The 26,444-nt window shown below is 40.2% G+C and overlaps 1 protein-coding gene and 1 pseudogene across 1 annotated transcript in view; both read right to left on the minus strand.

Moving 5' to 3' along the window:
* LOC117273830 ((R)-linalool synthase TPS5, chloroplastic-like) overlaps nt 1-21,675 on the minus strand; it is a 32,317-nt pseudogene extending 10,642 nt beyond the window's left edge.
* The window catches only part of LOC104084665 ((-)-camphene/tricyclene synthase, chloroplastic-like), a 187,584-nt gene that overhangs the window by 50,921 nt on the left and 110,219 nt on the right, over nt 1-26,444 (minus strand). The gene's annotated exons all lie outside the window — the stretch shown is intronic.

The following is a 26,444-nucleotide window of genomic DNA, read 5'->3' on the forward strand; positions in this document are numbered from 1 at the left end:
GTTGCCGCGTATTGATGACCTATTTGACCAATTGCAGGGTGCTAGGGTGTTCTCTAAGATCGACTTGAGGTCAGGGTATCATCAGTTGAAGATTCGAGATTCGGATTTTCCGAAAATTGCTTTCCGTACTAGATATGGTCATTATGAGTTTCTGGTAATGTTCGCTGGTTTAACTAATGCCCCAGCAGTATTTTTGGATCTGATGAACAGGGTATTCAGGCCATATATTGATTCGTTTGTCATTGTCTTCATTGATGACATTTTGATTTACTCGCGCAGTAAGGATGAACATGAGCAACATATGAGAGTAGTGCTTCAGACATTGCGGGAACAAAAGCTATATGCTAAGTTCTATAAATGTGAGTTATGGCTAGAGTCTGTAGCATTTTTGGGACATATTTTATCGGGTGAAGGTATTAGAGTTGATCCCAAAAAGATTGAGGCAGTTCAGAATTGGCATCGACCCACTTCAGTGATTGAGATCAGGAGTTTTCTGGGTTTAGCAGGTTATTATCGTTGGTTTATGGAAGGTTTTTCATCTATTGCAACACCTTTGACTAAATTAAACCAGAAGGGTATTCAGTTCCGATGGTCCAATGATTGTGAGTCAAGCTTTCAAAAGCTCAAGACAACATTAACTACAGCACCGGTGTTAGTGTTTCCTTTCGATTCGGGAATGTATACAATGTATTGCGATGCTTCACACATTGGTTTGGGTTGTGTATTAATGCAGGAAGGGCGAGTTATTACATATGCTTCACGTCGGTTGAATCCCCACAAGCAGAATTATCCGGTACATGATTTGGAGTTAGCTGCGATTGTTCACGCTCTTAGGATTTGGAGGCATTATCTTTATGGGGTGTCTTGTGAAGTTTATATTGATCATCGCAATTTGCAGCATTTGTTCAAGTAGAAGGACTTAAATTTGAGGCAGCATAGATGGATGGAATTACTAAAAGATTATTATATTTCTATCATATATCGTCCATGTAAAGCAAATGTTGTTGCAGATGCCTTGAGTAGAAAGGCGGAGAGTATGGGTAGTTTGGCTTTCATTTTAGTAGAAGAGAGGCCATTAGCTTTGGATATCCAGTCCTTGGTCAATAGACTTGTGCGACTAGATATTTTAGAGCCCAGCCGAGTTCTTGCATGTGTCGTAGCTCAGTCTTCACTATTTGAGTGGATCAAGGCTCGCCAGTATGATGACCCACACTTAATGGTTTTTTGAAAAACAGTACTATGAGGTGGTGCCAAGGAAGCTACTATTGGTGCGCATGGTGTTCTGCGACTCCAGGATCGTCTGTGTGTTCCTAATGTGGATGAACTGAGGAAAAAGATCCTGGAGGAGGCACATAGTTCCCGGTATTCTATTCATCCAAGTGCTACAAAGATGTATTGTGAGTTGAGGCAGCATTGATAGTGGAGACGAATGAAAAAGGACATAGTTGAGTATGTAGCTAGGTGTCTAAATTGCCAGCAGGTTAAATATGAGCAGTAGAGGCCAGGTGGCCTACTTCAGCAGATGACCATACCATAGTGGAAATGGGAACGAATTACTATGAACTTTGTAGTTGGATTGTTGCGGACGTTGAGGAAGTTTGATACGGTTTGGGTGATTGTTGACGGGTCGACCAAGTCGGCACATTTTATTCCTGTTGTGACTACGTATACTTTAGAAATGTTGGCCCATATTTATATTCAAGAGATAGTTCGATTGCATGGTGTGCCAATTTCCATCATATCAGATAGAGGCACTCAGTTTACTTCACATTTCTAGAGAGCAGTACAGAGTGAATTAGGGACCCGTGTAGAGCTCAGCACAACCTTTCATTCGCAGACCGATGGGTAGTCAGAGCGGACAATTCAAATTTTGGAGGATATGCTCAGGGCATGTGTGATTGACTTTGGAGGTCACTAGGATGGTTTCCTTCCTTTGGCCGAGTTTGCTTATAATAACAGTTACCAATCCAGCATCGAGATGGCTCCATTTGAGGCTTTATATGGCCGTCGATGCCATTCATCTTTCGGATGGTTTGAGCCCGGTGAGTCTAAGTTATATGGTACTGATTTGGTAAAGGATGCCTTGGAAAAGGTAAAGTTGATTCAGGAGCGACTTCGTACAACACAGTCCAGATAGAAGAGTTACGCGGATCAAAAAACGCGTGATTTATCATTTATGGTAGGTGAAAAAGTTCTCTTGAAGGGTTCGCCGATGAAGGGAATTATGAGATTCGGGAAGAAGGGCAAGTTGAGCCCAAGGTTTATAGGCCCATTTTAGGTGTTGAGACGAGTTGGGGAGGTCGCTTATGAGCTTGCATTGCCTCCCAGTATATCAGGAGTTCATCCGATTTTCCATATATCTATGCTCCAGAAGTATCATGCTGACCTATCACATGTGTTGGACTTCAGCACAGTTCAACTAGATAAGAGTTTGGGTTATGAAGAAGAGCCATTTTCCATTGTTGATAAACAAGTTTGCCAGTTGAGGTCCAAGAGGATTTCTACAGTAAAGGTCTAGTGGAGGGGCCAACCAATTAAGGAAGTGACTTGGGAGGACTAGGAGGACATGCAGAGCAAATATCCACACTTATTTAGCACTTTAGGTATTATTCTAAAGTCGTTCGAGGACGAACGTTTGTTTAAGAGGTGGAGAATGTAATGACCCAACCGGTCATTTTAACTTTTAGAAACATGTTCCCTAAAATAAAACTCCCCAAACATGTTTTTATTAATTTATGACTCGCGGGGATGGTTGGTTCAGGATTTGGAAGTGTGTGGGTTGAAATCGGAACACTTGGTTCCTTAAGTTAGCGTTAAGTGGACAAGTTTGACTTCGGTCAACATTTTGAGAAAACGACCACGGAATCGGGATTTGACGGTTCCAATAGGTTCGTATGATGATTTTGGACTTGGGCGTATGTCCGAATCGGGTTTTAAATAACCCGGGAGCGTTTTGACGCTTAATAGTAAAACCATCAACTATTTGAAGGTTTAAATTTTTTTAAATTTGGTTTGTGGTAGGTTTTCGAGTAATTGAAGCCCGTTTGGAATTCCGAGTTTGGGAACAATTCCGTATAGTGATTTAAGACTTGCACGCAAAAGTATATTTCGCATTGGAAGTAAATTAAAGAACTTGAAATTCTTAAGTTTGAATCAATTTGGTTTAGGGTATGATTCTTAGATTTGATGTTGTTTTACGTGTTCCGAGAGTTCGAGCGAGTCCATTTTATGATTACAAACCTGTTGGTATGTTCGGACGGGGCCCCGGAGGTCCTCAGTGTTAATCAGACGAGGCTCGGACCAATTGGAAGTTGGGAGCCAAAATCGAAGCCTCCAGCTACTGTCAGAATTGCACCTACGCTTGGCCAGCCGCAGGTGCGACACTCGCAGGTGCAGCAGTAGCTCGCAGGAGCGAACCTCGCAGATGAGCAGAAGCGGAAATGAGAAGGGGGCAATCGAGCGCAGAAGCGGAGAATTTGCCCTCCTGCGAACGCGCAGGTGCGAAGAAGGGTGCACAGAAGCGACCTTGGCCCAGGCAAGTGAAACTCGCACCTGCGAGGATTTTTTGCAGGTGCGAAAGCCATGGGTGTGGTACACGGTCCGCAGGTGCAAAAATGATTGTTGGGCAGAATGTGTTAACAATCGGGGCTCAGTCATTTTGAGTTTATTTTCTTCCATTCTTGGGCGCTTTTTGAGCTTTTTGTGAGGATATTTCAACTAACAACTTGGAGGTAAGTTAATTCTACACCCTTTGAGTTAAATACATAGATTATGGGTAGATTATAACTAGTAAATCTTAGAAATCAAGGTTTTAGATGAAAAACCGAGATTTTTATAAAAATGGGATTTTAACCACGAAAATAGTTATGGAATTGGATGAAAATTATATATTTGAGTTCTTGAGTATATGAGTAATGTTTCCATCCGAAAATTTCTAGAATCTGATCACGTGGGCCCGAGGTGAATTTTAGGAATTTTACCATTTTGGATAAGGTAATTTATTTAATAGATAAATTTCGAATCATTTAGCATTTATTAATTATTTTATATAACTTTTGAATAGTTTCAGAGTTTTCGGCATCGAATCGAGAATTTTATGCGACGAGATAATCGGAAAGTGGACTTTGAGACGAGGTAAGTCTCTTGTCTAATCTCGTGAGGGGAAAATTACCCCATAGAGATTAAATTGAATAATTGTTGCTAATTGCGTGGGCTACGTATGCACGAGGTGACGAGAGTCCGTGTATAGCTACTATTAATGCTAAACTCAGGGTAGTTTATGACTCAAAACTTGAATTACTTGTGTAAATTATATTTTTTGTTTAATTAATATTAATTAATATATATATATGAATATATTTTGAATTGTTAGATAAAGATATTAAAGGATGAAAATCTCATATGCTTGATTTTCCGTTTAAATTAATTAATTATTAAAAGAAATTGTTCTTCCTCCCGAATTTATCTTATAATAAATATACTCTCCTTCTGGAGGTACATAAGAAAATGTCCTCCTTTCTCTTGGAGCGGGCCGAATGCCTCGACAGGATAGATGCATCTATGGATTGTGCCGCACGTCCCTCGGCAGTGTACACGACACTCTGAATCGGGCTGTACGTCCTCGGAAAAAATCGTGCTTAATAAAAATAATTACACGATACTTTAATAGTTTATTTCAGCTTGCGAATCTAATTGATAAATTGGAAAATCCTTGGAATTTAATGAATTATTATTCCTGCTTGTTAAGGAATTGATTGTTATTCCTGTAAATGAGATTTAATTTATAAATTGGAAATTTTTTGTATTGAATGAATTTAATTAATATATTGAGAATTTTTGCATTTGAAGGAATTTGATTATTCCCGCTGGTTAAATAAATTATTGTAAATTCTGTAAATCATGTTGATTTAAATATTCTAGTTGTATTTCAATTATTATTATTGACCCATAGTGAGTGTCAAAGTCGGCCATCTCGTCTCTACCACTTCGAGATTAGGCTTGATACTTACTGAGTACACGTTGTTTACGTACTCATACTACACTTGCTGCACTTTTTGTGCAGGATCTGAGGCAAGTACTAGTGGGGGACCTATCGTCTTACACCCACGTTATCCAGGGGCATAGTGGTGAGCTTCCTTTCTGAGCCGTTCTGCAGCTACTAGTGTCTCTCCTTGTATTTGTTATTCTATCTATTTTTATTTCAGACAGTATTTGAGGTTTTGTATAATCTACTAGATGCTCATACACTTGTGACACCAGGTCTTGACACACACATTGGTAGAATTTGGTATTTTATTATTTTCTTTGTTTTAAATTTGGTCAATGTATGCTTAATTTATTAAGTTGGCTTGCCTAGCTGTAGTGTTAGGCGCCATCATGACCTATAGGTGAAATTGGGTCCTGACACTCGACCCTCAAATCTTCAATTTAAACCAAGAGGGTTTTCAAACTTTTTCAACTTAATTCACCAATTAAATGATAAAAACAACCATGGATTCGGGTAATTTAACCAATATTGAGTTAAGAACACTTACCTCGTTGTTTTCCTTGAAAAACTCCCAAATATCACCTATTCCTGAGCTCAAATCCGTCAAAAACTAACCATAAACTCTCTGTCCAGACCTCTTTTCTTCGCGAACGTGACAGGTCCCTCGCGTTCGTGAAGCACAAAATGTGCTACCCAACATTTGCTCTTCGTGAACGCGAGACATTGCTCGCGAATGCGATGCTTTACGGAGCCCTTCTTCGCGAACGCTAAGGCAAAAACCAATGCCCATTATTGTTTCCCTTCGCGAACGCGATACCCTAAACGCGAACGCGATGCACAACCCATCTCCTCTTCGCGAATGCGAGACCCCCTCGCGAACGCGAAGAGTAAATCTTGCCTGCCTCAAATTTCTCTTCGCGAAAGCGAGGGCCCACTCGCGAACGCGAAAGAGAAAATCCAAAAAATGCAGTAACAGATATCAGCAATCTCACCAAGGCCACAAATGATCCGTTAACCATCCAAAACTCATCCAAATGATCCGTTAAATCAATCAGGAATGACTTCAAATTTTGCACACAAGTCATAAATGACATAACAAAGCTATTCAAATTTCTAGAATCAGATTTCGAGCCCGATATAAAAAAGTCAACTCCCCTGTCAAACTTCCAAACTCAACTATCTATTTTAGCCATTTCAAGCTAAATTCTACTACGTATTTCCAAATAAATTTTCAGACACGCTCCTAAGTCCAAAATCACCATACAAAGCTATTGGAATATTCAAAACTCTATTCTAGCGTCGTTTACACATAAGTCAACATCCGGTCAACTATTTCAACTTAAGCTTCCAACATGAAAATTCATTCATCCAAGCTAACTCTGAAATACCTTAAAATAGAAACCGACAATTCACACTAGTCATAATACCTCGTAGGAAGTTATTCAAGACTTCAAATATTTGAAAGGAGCGTAAATGCTCAAAACGACCGGTCGGGTCATTACAATCTCCCCCACTTAAATACACGTTTGTTCTCGAATGTGCCAAGAGTTGTTTCCAAGCTATCACATCACTATTCCATCTACCACGCATTTACCCGGGGGTGATCCCACGTCACCCTATTCTATATAGGCCTGACAACATAACATGACTAAAAATTATTAATTTAACCTTAGCCCAAAACATGGAGCCCAATTTATAATACCCAAAATTCTTTCCAAGATCTAAATCTTACATACCGTATAAGTCTGAACAAGCTGTATCAAGCCATAGTCATAAACCTAGATATAATCACATTACATACTACACAACTCATATGCTCGCAACACCATTCTCGATCACAATCACAGTAATTACTCCAAACCAACCAAGTACAAGTATTTAAACCCCGCATTCAATAGAACCTCATTCCAAAACCATCGTGCACTGCCAATGATGAAAGAAACAATCAAATACTCATAACCACTCATCAGATCAACTAACCATGGAGCTCTCTCGCCCCAACCAGAACCATAATCACTTTCTAAGTCATTTCAATATTATACTCCTGAATATACCGTAATCAAACCTGATAGTACCCATTCTAGGTCCAATGACCTTATATTATTAAATACAACTATCCTATTGACATGCCACACCAATACAACTCAATCCACAACTACGCAACCTCATACCCAAAATGGAAGATGTCTCAAAGTAGAGAACTGTATTGTAAGTTCAACAAGCACCACCACAACTGTGATGCTATAAGCTCATTATATATAGTGGAACCCATACACACAAGTTTAATAACAGTAACCAGCTTTTCTAGAGGTCACATTAACATCACTAGCACAGATAACTCACATGCTATGGCATCAATATATGGACCTGCACGAACAACTCACATGCCAATAATATCGATAATTTGAATATCAACATTCTATCAACCAGGAGAGTATCATAATACCTATGAATATCTGTAAATAAAAACAAAAATCCCCTTTCAACCACACACCCTTATCAGGGATTACCGAGCAACTATAACATTCATCTAAATATATAACACTGACCATTCCATTCAGAATTTGTGATCTTCCTTTCAAGAATGAATTGCCACATCATACCTATAAATCTAAATCCCTCACAACACACAGCTATGCTCAAATCTAAATTGTACCTCCCGAACAAGCCAAAGGACATATGCTCCTTTAGCACAATCAACACTCAAATAAGTAACCCTACCTTAACACGACCAATCAATTTCATACTTCGTGTGCACTACATCCTTCAAAATAACAACTTACTCATTCCATAGTTTTCATACTTTCATAAAGTGCAATGTAACTCGCATAGAGGAATTTTTTTTACTCGAGTCATCCACGATCTCAACCTCTACAAGTCATAACTAATCAACAAGTATGCCTCGGACCAAAACCAACACCACACCTAATCGTGCAATCTAATTATAGATAGCATACTTCCCCACTTGGCTCAAGGCCATAAAACAAAACATCTGATATCTCACTATACCCAGTTAACATATAAATTGACCATGCTAAGCAATAATAGACCAACTCAGGTCTAGTCCCCCAATAATTCCCATACACGACTGATACACCCGGTACACAATTATAGTGTCGCCCATCGGCGTAGATAAATGAACATGTGAACTAAGGACTCACAGGGCATATCCAGAAATGAATAAAATATGATAAAGCTAGGGTCAAATAATAAAAATGCCTCCCTGTGGCACAATAAGACAATACTTGTGATCACTGCATCTAAAGCAACGACATCTGGTCTAGTAGGAAAAGCATATAATCGGCCCTGACCGCCACTTGATCGGCCTCCCCCTCTTGGGTGACCCCTAGCTAACTAAGTTCCACCCTGAGCTAGCGGAGCGGGTGGTGGAGCAACTGGTATAGAAGTAGTAGCCTGACTCCTCTGCTAAGCTGTACCTCGCTTATGGCGAGGACAATATTTCCTCACATGGCCCAGCTCTCCATACTCACAGTACTCCATCTGGAAGAATGGTGGCGAGTCCTGAGGCGGACCTCGGGAACCAGAATGATTACCAGAAGGACCTAGTATAATCCTTGAACTGATGGTGCACGGAGCATACTCGGGGCTGGAAGTGCACTGAGAGATGACTGACTCTGAGGAGAATTGTATGAACCATGGTTAGATGATGCACCACTATGAACTGAACGACTCGTCTGAGCGTGTCTGTAAGAACGACCCCTACCGTGGTAAAATTGACCCCTTAAAGAAACACCGCTGTAATCATCTGGACCACGAGGCCTCTTAACCTCTCTCTCTCTCCACGTTCCTAGCTATGAACCATCTCTTTCTGCCGAGCAATGTCCACTACCTCATCAAAAGTAGCACCAGTTACTCTCTCCCTAGTCATAAGTAACTACAACTAATATGTGAGGCCATCAATGAACCTCTTAATACTCTCCCTATCACTGGGAACCAACCAGACTGCGTGACGAGCCAACTCAGAAAATCTTATCTCGTACTACGTCACGAACATATCACCCTGGCAAAGCTGCTCAAACTGTCTGCGCAGGTCCTCTCTGTGGGACTGATGCACGAACTTCTCCAAAAATACCATGGAGAACTGCTGCCAAGTAAGGGGTGCTGCGCCAATAGGCCAACATCTCTCGTAATTCTCCCACCATCTGAGTGCAGCCCCAGAAAATTGAAAAGTAGTAAATGAGACCTCACTGGTCTCCAGAATACCCGTTGTCCGAAACATCCGTTGACACCTATCCAGAAAATCCCCAGCATTGTCTGACTCAGTATCTCTAAATGGTAGAGGTCGAAGCCTTTCAAATATCTCAAGTCTCCTCTGCTCATCATCTGCCATTACAGGAACTACTGGGGCCTGAGCAACTACAGCCGGCTAGGCTGGTAGTGCCCTTGGTATCTGGAGTCCCTATATTACCTGGTCTGGAGTACGGGCATTGTGGGTATGAGTACCTTCCCCAGCCTGAGAAGCGGCAGGTGCGTCCTGAGCCGAAACCACCTGAGCAAGATCATTGGAAGCTGCCAATATCTGGGCCAAAGTCTCCTGAAGGCTTGGAATCTCAATGGGTAAAGCTGGTGCCTGAGCTGATCCTGTCGGCTCAGCTATATCCGGAATCTGCTCCTGAGGTGGAGCACCTGGTGGTACTACAGGTGCTTGTCCAACTGTGGTACGAGCTACACCTTGACCTCTACCACGACCCCAGCCTCTCGCGGCCCTAACTGGTGGCACTGGTGGCCGACCGTCCAATCCAGTAGTATGTGTCCTCACTATCTGTGAGAGACTAAAATAACAAAAATTTAGTTTTCAGAATCAACAAATTCGCACGATAGAATACAAGAAAGTGAAATTTTCCTAAGGTTTCTGTAGCCTCTCGAAGATAAGTACAGACGTCTCCATATCGATCCGCAAGACTCTACTAAACTTGCTCATGAGTCGTGAGACCTATGTAACCTAGGGCTCTGATACCAACTTGTCACGACCCAAAATCTCACCTGTCGTGATGGCGCCTATCTCAATACTAGGCAAGCCAAAAATCTCAATAATCCACCATATCTTTGAAATTTGAAAACAAATAATTAAATTCAGCAGAAGAAATCTCAAATTTCAAATATAACACTCCCAAAATCCGGTGTCACTGAGTACATGAGCATCTAATATGAGTACAATATTGACTGATAAAAACCACTGTCTGAAAATATAGAACAATACAACAACTGAAGGAAAGAGAGACAAGGTCAGCGGACGCCAAGCAACTACCTTTATAGTCTCCAACTGATAGTACTCTGAAATCTAACAATCTCCGTGTCCGAAAGCACCTGGATCTACACATGAGGTGTAGAGTGTAGTATGAGTACAACTAAATTAATAAGTAACAAGACTAACCTCTGGGCTGAAAGAAATGATGAGCTCGGTACAGAAATGTAGGCATGCTTTCAAGTTCAACAGTTAAACTTAGTACAAATGAAATATATCAATACTGCATGATATGAGGAATATGACATCTCAATAGAAATACCTCATGTAAATACTGGTCACAAATTATCTGGTCACTCGGTACCGTTTATGGCCAATCCAGCCCAGGGGTGTTCCAACCCGTATATAAATACACATCGACTGACAGTCGGTCACTCAGTACCGTATAAGGCCAATCCAGCCCTGGGATAATTTATCCCTATATATAAATGATACTGACAAGATCCAATGTCCAGATAACTCATTACAATACAAATAAGTAAGGCAAGTGCATGCCCTGGGAAAATCCATCCCTATATATATATATATATATATATATATATATATATATATATATATATATATATATATATATATATTCAATGTCCAGATAACTCATTACAATACAAATAAGTAAGGCATGTGCATGCCCTGGGAAAATCCATCCCTATATATATATATATATATATATATATATAAGGTGTAAGTAAGGCAAGTCCATGCCCTGGGAAGTCCATGCCTATAAGGCCTGCTGCAGAAGGGCAACCCGTTCCGTAAAATAGTAAAGCCAATAAGGCCTATTGCGGACGGGTAGCCCCAATCCAAATAATAGTAAAGCCAATAAGGCCTGCTGCAGGCGGGCAACCCCCGATCCATATAATAGTAAAGCCAATAAGGCCTGCTGCAGGCGGGCAACCCAATCTATATAATAATGATGTATAAAGCCATTATGACATGTTGCATTGCCCAGCTCAATCCCATAAATATCCTCACAATGGACAATTATAACTGAGTGTGAAATGTATATTTTTGATTAATTGATTTAGCGACAACACGACCCCATGGGTCCTAAAATATTGGGACGTAGCCTAAACACGATATTTATCACAAGCCTCATCTCAATTCCTCTAACACGTGCCACATGTTCATATAATAACATGATTCTTTAATTTTACAACTTCACAGGATTTATTAAAGACATAATTTCTGTGGTGCACGTCTACGTGTTCGTCACCTATCGTGTGAGTCACGTTCAACAATTTATATCATACCAAATTCGGGGATTCATACCCTTAGAACCAAGTTTAGAAGTGTTACTTACCTCAAACCGTGTAATTCTTTACTCCGCTATGCCTTTCCCTCCTGAATTGGCCTCCAAACGCCTCGAATCTATCCACAATTCATTCGATTCATTCAATAAAATTTATTGAAATTAATTCCATAAGAAAATACTAATTTCCCATAAAACTCCAAAATCTAGTTCAAACGTTGCCCGTGGGGCCCACATCTCAGAACCCGACAAAAGTTACCAAATCTCGAAGCCCATTCAACTACGAGTCTAACCATACTAAGTTTACCAAAATCCAACCCCAACTCGACCTTCAAATCTTCTATTTAAACCAAGAGGGTTTTCAAACCTTTCCAACTTAATTCACCAATTAAATGATAAAAACAAACATGGATTCGGGTAATTTAAGCAATATTGAGTGTATAGCACTTACCCTATTGTTTTCCTTGAAAAACCCCTAAAAATCGCCTCTTCCCGAGCTCCAATCCGTCAAACACTGAAAATGGGACAAAGTTCCATTTGCAAAACTTAAACTCTCTGTCCAGACCTCTCTTCTTCGCGAACGCGACAGGTCCCTCGCGTGCGCGAAGCACAAAATGTGCTGTCCAACATTTGCTCTTCGCGAACACGAGACACTGCTCGCGAACGCGATGCTTTACGGATCCCTTCTTCGCGAACGCGAGCTCCGCTTCGCGAACGCGAAGGCAAAAACGCATGCCCATTATTGTTTCCCTTTGCGAACGCGAACGCGAATGCGATGGACAACCCAACTCCTCTTCGCGAACGTGAGACCCCCTCACGAATGCGAAGAGTAAATCCTGCCTGCCTCAGATTTCTCTTCGCGAATGCAAGGGCTCACTCGCGAACACAAAAGAGAAAATCCGAAAAATGCATCAACAGATATCAGCAATCTCACCAAGGCCACAAATGATCCGTTAACCATCCAAAACTTACCCGAGGCTCTCGAGACCCCGTACAAACATACCAACAAGTTCCTTAACATACCAAGGACCTACTCAAGGCCTCAAACCATATAAAACAATATCCAAACGACGAATCGTATCTCAAATCAAAATCTATGAACTTTGAACTTTCAAATTCTATATTTTGTGCCTAAACATATCAAATCAATCCGGAATGACTTCAAATTTTGCACACAAGTCATAAATGACATAACGAAGCTATTCAAATTTCTAGAATTAGATTTCGAGCCCGATATCAAAAAGTCAACTCCCCGATCAAACTTCCAAACTCAACTTTTTATTTTAGCCATTTCAAGCTAAATTCTACTACGGACTTCCAAATAATTTTTCAGATACGCTCCTAAGTCCAAATTCACCATACGGGGCTATTGGAATCCTCAAAACTCTATTCCGGAGTCGTTTACACATAAGTCAACATCCGGTGAACTATTTCAACTTAAGCTTCCAACATGAAAATTCATTCTTCCAAGCTAACTCCGAAATACCTTAAAACCAAAACCGACAATTCACACAAGTCATAATACCTCGCAGGAAGTTATTCAAGATTTTAAATAGTTGAAAGGAGCGTAAATGCTTAAAACGACCGGTCGGGTCATTACATAAGGTTGTGGGTAAATTTTATATTCGAAAATTTTCGGAATCCGGGCACGTGGACCAGAGGGTAATTTTTTTAACGACCTTTAGAATGGAGTTGGAATTTGTTATACATTGGATTATAAGGAGTATTACAGTATATATTCATGGATTTGTATATTTATTTACTAGTTTTGGAGCATTGAGCATCGGTTCGAGTTATTGGGAAAGCTTGGGAGCCTGAAAAGGAACTTCGGAGCGAGGTAAGTCTCCTTTCTAACCTTGTAAGAGGTAATTAACCCCATAGGTGAATTAAATAAATGTTTGTACCAAATTGCGGGGGCTACGTATGTACGAGGTGACGAGAGTCCGTACATAACTACTATTATGTTATTGTCTGGGTAGTTTAAGACTCGTATCATGTTATACGTAGAATGTTTGTGCTCTTACTTGCTAATATAATCACTTGGCCATGATAGAAATTGATAAAAAAATGGTGTGAGATTAAATTCACTTACTTGAATGTTTGTATGAGATACTTGACTGTACATGAGAAACTTGTGTTTTCTTGAGAATAATTGTTATTTGTGGATCGGGCCGAGCACTTCGGTAGTAAATAGATGCATCTATGGTTCACGCCATCCGACCATCTGGCAGTGCACAATTTAAATAATTGTTGGATCCGACCGTACGACCTTGACATGATTTGCGCATGCTTGTATTACTTGCCTTGAAATTTATAAATAACGATATTGCCTCCCTGGTCTGAGATAAATTGATAATTTTATATGGCCTCATTGGCCGGAGATATAAATTGTTAAAAGATGAAAATGAATTTGGAAATCCCCTATTGACAAGAGAATTAATTTCCTGTCTCATGTTATTGTGTTTACCGTTGCCTCATGAAAAGTCCATAATTTATCATATCATTGGTATATTGATTATAGCCCATAGTAAGTGTCCGAGTCGACTCCTCGTTACTACTTCTTCGAGTTTAGGCGGGATACTTACCGGGTACGCTTTGATTTATGTACTCATGCTACACTTGCTGCACATTTTGTGCAGGTACACATATGTTTAGCGGCCTTATGGGCACAGAGGTGCAATTATGGAGGGGACTTAGGTGAGCTGCATTCTATACGATGTTCCGCGGCCAACAGAGTCTCCTTCAAATTACTTACATTTTTCTTGTCCAATTGTATTCCAGACAACTGTTGTATTTTATTTTACATTCGTAGTAAATGCTCATGCACTTGTGACATCGGGTTTTTGGATGATTATGGGTTGCACTGTATTGGAATATTTTTTAAAGATATTATTACGTATTTTGTAAACTCCAATTTCTGCTATTAAATTGAGGGGAATAACTATGAATTCAAAATATTAAAATGAGAATTTACTAATTATTGGTGTTGGCCTGCCTGACAGTAGTGTCTTGCGCCATTACGATGTTTCAATGATTTTGGGTCGTAACACAAAAGAAACACTCTGCCAATCTATCCCTTGAAAATGGTAACTTCTCTGCCAGGCATGTGTTCTTCCACCACCTTTAAATATAATTAATTACTCACCAATGCTACATGAGAAATTATTAAAAACATGTTCTAAATAATTAAGTAGAAATACTTTTTTAGTTTCTCCTAATTAATTAATATTCAGATATTTGTTAAACCTATGTATTGACGATAGATATATTATATATAGATACATACATACATCTATATATATAGCGAGAGAGAATTCACACCTTGATACATCTCTTAAATCTTCTTGATGTGTTGCTTGAACAATGTTGAAGTCCAACTTGGCAAGCTCGAGAAGAAGAGGATTAGAGTTTGGCATTTTCTCATAAACGTTTATGAACCACCTTGTCTCTAATCTGAACATCATCCAATGCGAAAGGAGTTCCAACGCATGGCGGACTAATATTGCTGTTACATTCTCCTCACAGTGTTCATAATTTTCTAAGATAATTCTTTAGCTCCATTACGTCAATTATGATTCCGAAAATGGGAATAGCTCCATTACGTCAATTATGAACACTGTGCAAAATTTGAAGTCATTCCGAATTGATTTGATACGATTCGGCGCAAAAATATAGAAGTTGAAAGATTTGAAGAGATATAATTCGATTCGATGCGTGATTCATAATTTTGGCATTGTTGGATGTGGTTTGAATCCTCGACTAAGTTCGTATTATATTTTGGAACATGTTGGTATAATTGGTTGAGGTCCTGGGGGCCTCAGTTGGATTTCGGAAGGTTAACGGAGAATTTCGGACTTGGAAGAAGCTGCTGGAAAATGGCAGCAACTGTTGGATTCGCACCTGCGGAATTTTGGGCATAGGTGCGACCACGCAGAAGCGAGGGAGCCATCGCAGAAGCAAAGATGGAAGGGAATGGCAGTGGTCGCAGGTGCGAAGAAAATCCCGCACCAGCGGAAGCGCTGAAGCGGGAATGGATGGCGCAGAAGCGGCTATTTGCGCAGATGCGGATGTTGCATTGCACCTGCGAATGCGCAGAAGCGTAAAGGATTCTGCATGTGCGATGTGTTTGTTGGCTGTGGCCTTCACAGAAGCAAGATTTCGCTCGCAAAAGCGAGCACGCAGGTGCAAAAATTAGTCCGCAGGTGTGAAACTGGGCAGAATGTTAAGTACCAAAAATGGTCATTTCGCCATTTGTCGATTTAGATTTTAGAGCTCTGTTTTGGGCAATTTTAGAGAAGTTCTTCAAGACTTTGACTTGAGTAAGTGTTCTATATCCTAAAGTAATTATATTTCATGAATCAATGATTATATTCATCGTTTAATTCAGATTTAAATGGAAGAAATCAAGATTTTTACAAAATCTTCCAAAAACGAAAATTTAAGATTTGGAGGTTGAGTTTTTATTGGAATTCGATAAAATTGGTATGGTTGAACTCGTATCGGAATGGGTGTTTGGATTCTATAAAAATTATGTCGGGTTCTGAAAGGCAGGTCCCTCGTTGACTTTTGTTGACTTTTTACAATAAATTTCTAAGTCGACATTTTATTATCCGAAATTATTTTCGATAAATTTTAATGAAGTTATACAATTGATTTGAATAGATTTGAGTGGTCCGGAAGCCAATTCAAGCAAGAAGGCGATTTTGGAATATTGGCACAACTTCAAAAAGGTAAGTGTCTTGGTCAAACTCGATTGAGGGAATTTTCCCTTAGGCATTGAGTCTTATGTGCAAATTGTATAATTGAAAACCATGTACGCGAGGTGAAGAGTGCGTACTTGGTTTATATATGCAAATTTTATTGATTAAAAAAATCCTTAGACGCCCTTATGTATTAAATTGGAAATTATTGGCACTTATTAAATCCTCTATTTGTCATGCCTAGATCCTTGTTTGTTGAAATTATTTTTACATGATGATTTGGTGTGATTGCCACCTTGATTTTTATGTGAAATATTATTTTATTGAGTTGTCCACTTCCAGATAATTTGTTAAGATTTTTGTGCACATTATGGTCGAGCCATTGGCTCCTTATTGTGGAAAATAAGGTATTGTTAATTTTTGTGGCAAGTTGTGATAATTTATAATATTTGAGCACTTGATGTGCAATTTGTGATAAGTTTTAATAACTGAGCAGTTGATGTGTAATATATGATAAGTTATAATAATTGAGCATTTGATGTGCAATTTGTGATATGTTGTAATATCTGAGCACTTAGGTGCAATTTATGAGATGTGATTTTGGCACGCTATATTGTGGGAGTTATGTTCGGGTGTTTGCATAAGGTTTCTGCTGTGCTATTATTACTATTGATTTATGCACATGCGGCGTGACAAGGCGGGCTCTATATCTATATATATATATATATATATATATATATATATATATATATATATATATATATATATATATGTGTGTGTGTGTGTGTGTGTGTGTGTGTGTGTGTGGGTTTGCATATGTGGCGAGACAAGGTGGGAATATTATTATACACGTGTGGCAAGACAAGGCGGAAATTTAATTTACTATTGCACACATGGCAAGACAAGGTGGGCTATGTCGGGGATTGAATTGTGATGACTTATGATGGCCTGGGGATATTGTTGTTGCATATTTACTTTTGGGATTATGTGACGGTATCTCGGGAGTGCCTTTGTTGACATTCTCTGTGGTTGAACTTGTCTTCGGTTATTTTTGTATTTCCGTGATAGGTAAATTATTATGTTCTTCTGTGATGTAATATTTGATTCTATTATATGTTTGTATCACTTGTTGTAATGTGTTGGCTTTGGCTCTTGTACGAGACTTTGAGGATTTGTGGTTTTAGTCTTTATTAGTTTTCAAGGTTAAGTTGTTTTGAATAAAAAGAATTATTGTGTGCTTTAGTTCTTATAAGTTCTACATCCAAATCACCAACTATCAGGTGCTTCATTTTAATTGAAATGTTATTTTCTTCACCCAAATAATTTCTAAAATAAATTTATTTCTTTGTTGATTCTCTTACTTGATTTAAAATTTTAAACTTACTTTATAGGAAATAAATTAATCGTGTGGATCTTATATGCATTGATAATAATATTCGGCACATGAATTGTCCATGCAGTTGAGATATGAAATGAGGGCACGAGGTACCGGAAAAATATGATGATTTAATTATAGGCACGAAGTGCCGTGGAAATATGAAAGTGAGATGAGACCTGTGTTTATGAAAATTATGAAAATGCACTGAGACCCGTAGTTGTATGATTATGAAAGGAAATTTCACATGGTGACTTTTTATTTAGAAGGATTTTTATTCAAAAAGATTTATTTAAAAGAATTACATTCGAAAGGTATTTATTTGAATAAATTATATTTGACAGAGATTTATTTAAAGGAAGAATATTTGAAAGATATTTATTTGAAGGAATTATATTCGAAAGAGATTTATTCGGAAGGATTATATGTGAAAGATATTTATTTGAAATACTTGATTCAATTGGGTATACTTATATTCATAAATTGTTGAGCGTTATTAATGGTGTTCTTGTTGCCCTTATTGTTATTTGTTTCCTATTATTTTGTATATCTTATTGCACAGGCTATTAGACTAGTGAGTGTCTTGACTGTACCTCGTCTCTACTCCACTGAGGTTAGTCTTGATACTTACTGGGCACCATTGTGGTGTGCTCATTCTACACTTCTGCATACTTTTGTGCAGATCCAAGTATTGAAGATATCGGACTCGGACATAATTAGAGTGGTATCATAAGGATTCAAGGTAGAGATGCTTGGTTGTCGCAGTCCCTTGGAGTCTTTTCATTTCATTGCAATGTTAATTTTTAATCAAACAATATTGTATATTAGGTCCTCGTGAATATTTTATGTGTTCAGTTAGAGTTCGTAACTCAGTACAACCAGTCTTAGGAGGTTGTATATTAATATTTGTTCCGCTATTAGTTTTAATTACTTATTTAATTTTTTTTTTCAAAAACGGCTTAAAAAAATATAATTGAAATCGGCTTACCTAGTCTTAGAGACTAGGTGCCATCACGACGCCTGTGGTGGGATTTTGGGTCGTGACAAGTTGGTATCAGAGCTCTAGGTTCATAAGTTTTACGAGCCACGAACGAGTTTAGTAGAGTCTTGCAGATCAGTATGGAGACGTCTATACTTATCTTCGAGAGTCTACAGAGCTAGTAGTAAAAATTGTCACTTCTTTCATTCCTCATCGTGTTACATTTATTCAACTTGAAGCATATATCTTATGTTTTTTTGCATCCACTCGTGTATGAAATTGCGCACCCGGTATCAATTATGCGCCAACGGTTCGTAATACTATAGAGGGGTTATAAGAGAGCCAGGGTTACTTAGCCATTATTACAACGTGTCGTCCAGATAGAGGATGCAGAAGTATTGAGAGATCATTCAACTGTGCACATTGGGGTGCAGCAGGTTCTGACATCTAATTGATATGTATGATATTAAGAAGGTTTAGTTAATTGCCTAATCATCACAATTATGGCAGGGTCACGAGGTGGATGTAGATCTAAAATAGGTGGTAGTATTAAAGACTATGTAGTTCGTATGTGATTTCTATTTAGCGAAGGTCACGTACACAACCAAGGCACTAGAGGAAGCGAGTTTAAGTATCACGAGGATGGCATGCGCCAAATAAATGGCTTGAGGCATCTTATGACCGGTATCCTACGAGCGATGAAAGTTAGTATCGTGGATCATGGGAATGTGTCATGTGGCTTCGCGCCAAGTGAAGGGAGTCCACTATCAATAATCAGATTGCAGGGTCATGTGCTATATCAGTTGGGACCTGAGATGCATTTATGCGGTATTGAAAGGTTCTCCGAAACCTGTATATGATTAAGAGGTGGGATTCAAGCTACAAGCTTTATTCCACTTAATACTCCACGTGCATAGTCATCTAGAGGTGGAGGATAGGCGGGTAGTGGGCGCCTAAGAGGTAGAGACCCGACCCGTTTCTTCGATCATTTCAGATTGGATTGTGTCCCGGGCCTTTGTTTCTACGATCTTCGTTGTATGTTTGATACCGATCTCTGCTCGACCGGGGTTCTCTGTCGATATCCCTTTGAGTTCTGCTGATGGGCCTGTTTGGATAAGCGGAACCGGAAGGGGTTCCCAATTGATCATCCTCGACCCTGATCTTTGACTGGTACCGATTATGTACATCGGCCCAGGATACTGCTGGATATTCAATTAAATGCTGCTTTAGCTATCGTGATGCCACTGAACTTCGTTCGTTCAAACCTTGAGTAAAGGCCTGAACAACCTAATCGTCTGTGACCGGTGGTAGTTCCATGCGTTCGATCTGGAACCGAGATACGAATTCCCTCAATATTTCGTTGTCTTTTTGTTTCACCCTGAAGAGGTCCGATTTCCTAGTCACAACCTTTATTGCTCCTGCATGTGCCTTTACGAAGGAGTCTGCAAGCATGGCGAAGGAATTGATGGAATTAGGCGAAAAATTGTGGTACCATATCATTTCTCCTTTTAACAAGTTTTCTCCAAATTTCTTCAGTAGAACAGATTCAATCTCATCGTCATCCAAGTCATTCCCTTTTATTGCGCATGTATAACAAGTGACATGCTCATTTGGGTCGATTGTCCCATTCTACTTGGGAATTTCTGGCATTCGAAATTGTTTTGGAATGGGTGTCAAAGCCGCACTTGAAGGGAAAGGCTTCTGTACGAATTTCTTTGAATCCATACCATTTAGAATCGGCGGTGCCCCCGGTATTTGGTCAACTCGAGAGTTGTATGTTTGTACTTTATTGTCATTTGCCTCGATTTTCTTTTCTCCCGATTCAATCCGTTTAGTTAGCTCCTCGAACATTTTTATAATGGAGGGGTCAGCCCCCGATTCGTTGGCATTCGACTTTTCCGGCATAGGCTCGGTCCTGTGGATGACTTCTGGTTCAATCCTACTCGGTGTTCGGTGTTGATTTTGTAGTTGTGCTATAGCGGCTTGTTGTTCATGTAACATTTTGAATATCAATTGGAGGCTAACTCCACCATCTTCTCTGCCCTGCGGACCTCGACCACCTGATCGAACTTTTCTGCATATACTACCTTTGGGATCAACGCGCATATTTGCATTTAGGGCGACATGTGAATTGACATCGACATGATTTGCAATCGGTGCTCCCTCGAAGTCAGCCTGAGGCACCTCGATTCCTAGGGCGGCTATGTTATCATTTTCCCCTTCCATGCGGGGCCAGTAATATCCTTCCCGTACCAACTTCAACACCAAGGAATCTATGCCCGAGTGGTTGCCGCATATCCCTTCGTGAACCTCTCTCATGACATAGTTAGCTTCGGACCCTCCTAAGGATTAGGCCAGTGGGCCTTGAAAAGATTTTCTATACAATTGGTATCGCTTGAAGCTATATCGTGCTGCTTTGGTGCACAACGCCCATGACATTTTTGGGTCTTCAGGTAGTTTCCCATGTTCGAGATAATCAATAATATTATTCTTCCAGTCCCAGACAATACTAGTTGAATTTACCTCGTAGTAGCCATTTGTATCCAGGACTGAGTTCATCAATTATACTACCGACCCGAACTCCAATCCCTTTATTTATGTTGATGATCCTAGGTTTGCCAATGCGTCTGCTATTACATTTTATTCCCTTGGGATATGAGTAATTGACCACTCTCGGAATCGCGCCAGCAGAGCTTGAACCTTTACCATGTATTGTTGCATGCGCTCCTCTTTGGTATCGAAGATCCCGTAGACCTAATTTACCACTAGTTGTGAGTCACATGTGATTTCGATGAGATCAGAGTCAAGTCCCCGAGCCAACTCGAGTCCTGCAATCAAAGCTTCATACTCTGCTTTATTGTTAGTTAAATGGACCGTCCTGATGGCTTGCCTCAGGGTTTACCTGAAGGCATGATTAAGACTATACCGAGCCTGGACCTTTTCACATTGGAAGCTCCATCCGTAAATAAGGTCCAACCCCCTGATGTTGATTCTGACATCAATATTGCTTCCTTGGTTGCCTGAGGCAATAATCCCGAACAGAAATTGGCCACAAAGTCAGCCAATACTTGCGACTTAATTGCAGTCCACGACTTATATTCTATGTCGAACTCACTCATTTTGACGACCCATCTGGCCAATCTACCCAAGAGCTCGTGTTTATGGTAGAAGTTCCGCAAAGGGAAAGTAGACAACATGGCTATCGGGTGGCATTGGAAATAGGGCCTCAGCTTCCGAGCGGCGACTACGAGAGCTGAGGACAATTTTTCCAAATGTGGGTAACGAGTTTCTGCTCCTGTTAAAACTTTACTAACATAATAAATGGGAGATTGCGTACCTTCACCCTCTCAGACTAAAACCGCACTTACCGCAACTTTCGAGACCGCGAGGTAAACAACAACGTTTTTCCTTCTTTTGGTTTTGAAAGCAATGGAGGTCTTGACAAGTACTTCTTTAAATCCATCAAAGCCTGCTGGCACTCCGGGGTCCATTCAAAATTATTTTTCTTTTTGAGCAGTTGAAGAAACGATGACACTTTTGTGACGATCGGGAAATGAATTTCCTTAAAGCTTCCAATCTCCCCGTAAGCCTTTGGACTTTCTTTACATTTGACAGTTGGTCTGGGATATCCTCTATGGCCTTTATCTTATCGGGGTTTACTTCAATCCCCTTTTGTGATACCAGAAATCCTAGAAACTTATCTGAACTGACCCCAAATGCGCATTTCTCTGGATTAAGCTTCATATTATGTTTCCTTAGGATGTGGAAAGTCTGTTGCAGATGTTTAAGGTGATCACTTACATTTGAAGACTTAACGAGCATATCGTATATATAAACTTTCATATTTTATCCTATTTGATTTTCAAACATCCCGTTCACGAGTCGTCGATAAGTGGCTCCGACATTTTTCCACCCGAAGGGCATCACATTGTAATAATATATACCGAAATTCGTTATAAAAGAAGTTTTTTCTTGATCTTCCAGGTTCATCTTAATTTGGTTGTACCCGAAATAAGCATCGAGGAAACTTATTAGCTCGTGCCCGGCCATGGCATCAATCATTTGATCGATGTTTTGTAGTGGGAACGAGTCTTTCGGGCATGCTTTGTTACGATCTTTATAATCTACACACATGCAAAACTTATTGTTTTTCTTAGGAACTACTACTACATTAGCTAGTCAGTCTAGATATCTTACCTCTCGAATCGAACCGATATTAAGTAAGTGTGTTACCTCTTCTTTGACGAATTTATTCCTGGTATCGGCGATCGGGCGCTTCTTTTGTCTTACCGGAGGTATGTTAGGACCCAAGCTTAACTTTCTTACGACTACCTCTGTAGGGATACCTGTCATATCCTCATGCGACCATGCAATACAATCGGCGTTAGATTTAAGGAATTTAATGAAGTCGGACCTGAGTTCTGGATGCAGTCCTGTCCCCAAGTGGAATTTCCTCTCTTGGAATTCCTAGAACAATGCCACTTGCTCCAGCTCTTCCGCTTTGGACTTCGTCGCATCGATTTCTTCTAGAACTTGAAAATATCTCAGTACCTGATAAAACTTTCGACGCCTGGCTAACTTTATCTACTTCAGGAGTAGGTGATGGGCCGTGTAATTTCTATGTCACATGCCACATCTCTCTTGCTGCTGGGTGGTCACCCCTTATATGCTTAATTCCCTCGGGTGTTGGAAACTTCAGCAATTGATGGTATGTTGATGGTACAACTTTCATCTCGTGCAACCATGGCCTTCCCATATCACCAACTACCACTTCTAAAAGAGTTGTTTTCATTACTCCTTCAGCATTTGTGAGTAATAAAATCTCTCCCCGCGTTGTCACACTTGCGAGGTTGAACCCGGCGAGAAGCTTCGTGGCAGGAATAATGCTTCCGGTGAGTTTATCTTGCTCCAATACTCTCCATTGTATGATATTAGCCGAACTCCCTAGATCCACTAGAACATGTTTAATCTTAAAATCTAACACATTTAAAGAAGTTACCAGTGCGTCGTTGTGTGGTAGCGACAATCCGTTTGTGTCCTCCTCTGTAAAAGTGATATCATCTTCCAGAAGCCTTTCGCTATGCATTATTGATACTTTCGTCTTCTTTACTGCTGAAAAGGTGACCCCGTTAATCTCGTTCCCTCCGAAGATTATGTTGATTGTTCGACGTGGAACACGTATAATCCTTTTTCGGTGATAGTTGAAACCTGGTAGGGGCCTTTCCACGTTGGACCTAGCTTCCCCGCATTGAACTCCCGGGTATTGTGAGTTACTTTCCTTAGGATCAAGTCTCCTACTTTGAAATAACAGAGGTTGGCTCTTCGATTATAACACCCCTCCATTCTCTGTTTTTCAGCTACCATTCTTACATGCGCCAATTCCCTGCATTCATCGAGCAGTTCCAAGTTGACTAGCATTGCTTCATTATTCGATTCTTCATCATCTTGGAATTATCTCAAGGTCGGTTCCCCTCCTTCCATCGGGATTAAAGCTTCTGCACCATACACGAGGGGAAAAAAGGGCTTTCCCCTATGATTGACTTGACCATATTTCAGAATGGCCATAGAACTCCGGGTAATTCCTCGGGCCAATTTCCATTAGCCACTTCCAGCCTTTTGTTGAGGCTTTGAATAATCACTTTGTTCGTTGACTCCGCTTGACCGTTTGCACTCGGATGATAAGGTGAAGATGTGATCCTCTTTATTTTCAAATCTTGGAGGAACTTTATAATTTTTGCACTGATAAACTATTGCCTAGTGTCGCATGGTATCTCTTTTGGTATTCCGAACCTGCAAATTATATTTTTCCACAATAAGTCCACCACTTCGCGTTCTCCAATTTTCTTATAATGACCTTCTTCCACCAACTTAGAAAAATAGTAAGTTAAAATTAAAAGAAATCTTACCTTTTCGGGAGCCAGTAGTAATGGTCCGACGATGCCCATTCCCCATTTCATGAACATCCATGGAGATATGACCGTCCCGAATGGTTAGTAAACATAGTCGTAGTCCCTAAAAAGGGAAATAAACTTAGAATGTGTGTAGACTATAAATATTTAAACACAGCATGTCCTAAAGACTATTTTCCTCTACCGAATATTGATCGCATGATCGATGCCACGGTCGGCCATGAGATCCTTAGTTTTCTCGATGCCTACTCTAGGTACAATCAAATACAAATGAACCTGGAGTATCAGGAAAACACTTTGTTCAACACTAAGTACGACACCTATTGTTATAATGTAATGGCATTTGGACTAAAAAATGCTAGTGCCACTTATCAACGCTTAGTAAATCGAATGTTTTAAGAACAAATAGGTAAGTCAATGGAGGTTTATATTGACAATATGTTAGTTAAGTCCCTGCGAGCAGAGGACCATTTGACATATTTACAGGAGACCTTCAATATACTGAGGAAATACAACATGAAACTCAACCTGGAGAAATGTGCATTCGGGGTCGGCTCAAGCAAGTTCCTCAACTTTATGGTATCGAATCTGGTATCGAGATCAACCCCGATAAGATCAAGGCAATCGAAAACATCACATTTGTGGACAATGTTAAGGTCGTACAAAGATTAACAGGGCGCATAGCCGCCCTATGCCGATTCATCTCGAAGTCTTCAGATAGAAGTCACAGGTTCTTCTCACTGCTCAAAAAGAAGAACAATTTTGCGTGGACCCCCGGAATGCCAATAAGCATTGGAAGAATTAAAGCGGTATGTCTCGAGCCCGCCACTGCTTCATAATTCGAAAGTGGATGAGCAACTCTACATGTACTTAGCAGTCTCGGAATTTCCTGTTTACTATGTTAGTCGAACTTTAGGTAGGTCAAGACCTGGTACCCACACTTAGAAAAATTAGCGCTTGCCCTAATAAGCACCTCTAGGAAATTAAAACCATATTTTCAGTGTCACCCGATCTGCGTGGTGACTACTTATCCCCTTCACAATATTTTTCATATGCCCAAACTTTCGGGCCAATTGGTAAAGTGGGCCGTCGAGATCAGTGGGTAGGATATCGAGTATCGACCCCGAATGGCCATCAAGTCTTAAATCTTAGGGGACTTTGTGGCCGACTTTACGCCATCCCTCGTACTCGATGTCGAAAAAGAACTATTAATAAAGTCGGGTACATCATCGGGGGTGTGGACCCTCTTCACAGATGGTGCTTCGAACGTGAAGCGGTCCGAGTTAGGCATCGTTTTGAAGCCACCCACGGGTAATACAATTAGACAAGCTATCAAAACTACCAAGTTAACTAACAATGAGGCCGAGTATGAGGCCATGATTATAGGTCTTGAGCTAGCTATAGGTTTGGGAGCAGAATTCATCGAGGCCAAATGTGACTCTCTGCTTGTGCTAAACCAAGTCAACAGAACCTTCGAGGTTCGAGAAGATCGAATGCAGAGATACTTGGACAAACTATGGGTGACTCTACATCGGTTTAAATAATGGACCCTACAGCATGTGCCTCGATAACAAAACAGCGAGGCTGATGCCCTCACAAATTTGAGGTCATCAGTCAAAGACGACGAGATTAGCTCGGGGACTGTTGTACAATTTTCAAGGTCAGTAATCGAAGAAGGCCACGCCGAAATCAACTCCATGAGTCTGAACTGGGATTGGAGGAACAAATATATCGAATAACTAAAGAACGGGAAGCTTCCATTGGATCCTAGGGAATCGAGGACTCTACATACGAAGGCCGCACGATTCACATTGGCCGAAAATGGAACACTGTGTAGAAGGATGTTCGATGGACCATTGGCAAAATGTTTGGCACCAAGAGATACCGACTACGTCCTACGAGAAATCCATGAGGGCACCCGTGGAAATCATTCTAGTGTCAAATCATTGGTTCACAAAGTCATCAAAGCAGGATACTAT

This window comes from Nicotiana tomentosiformis, chromosome 6, assembly GCF_000390325.3.
Source record: "Nicotiana tomentosiformis chromosome 6, ASM39032v3, whole genome shotgun sequence".
In the NCBI taxonomy this organism is placed as follows: Eukaryota; Viridiplantae; Streptophyta; class Magnoliopsida; order Solanales; family Solanaceae; genus Nicotiana; species Nicotiana tomentosiformis.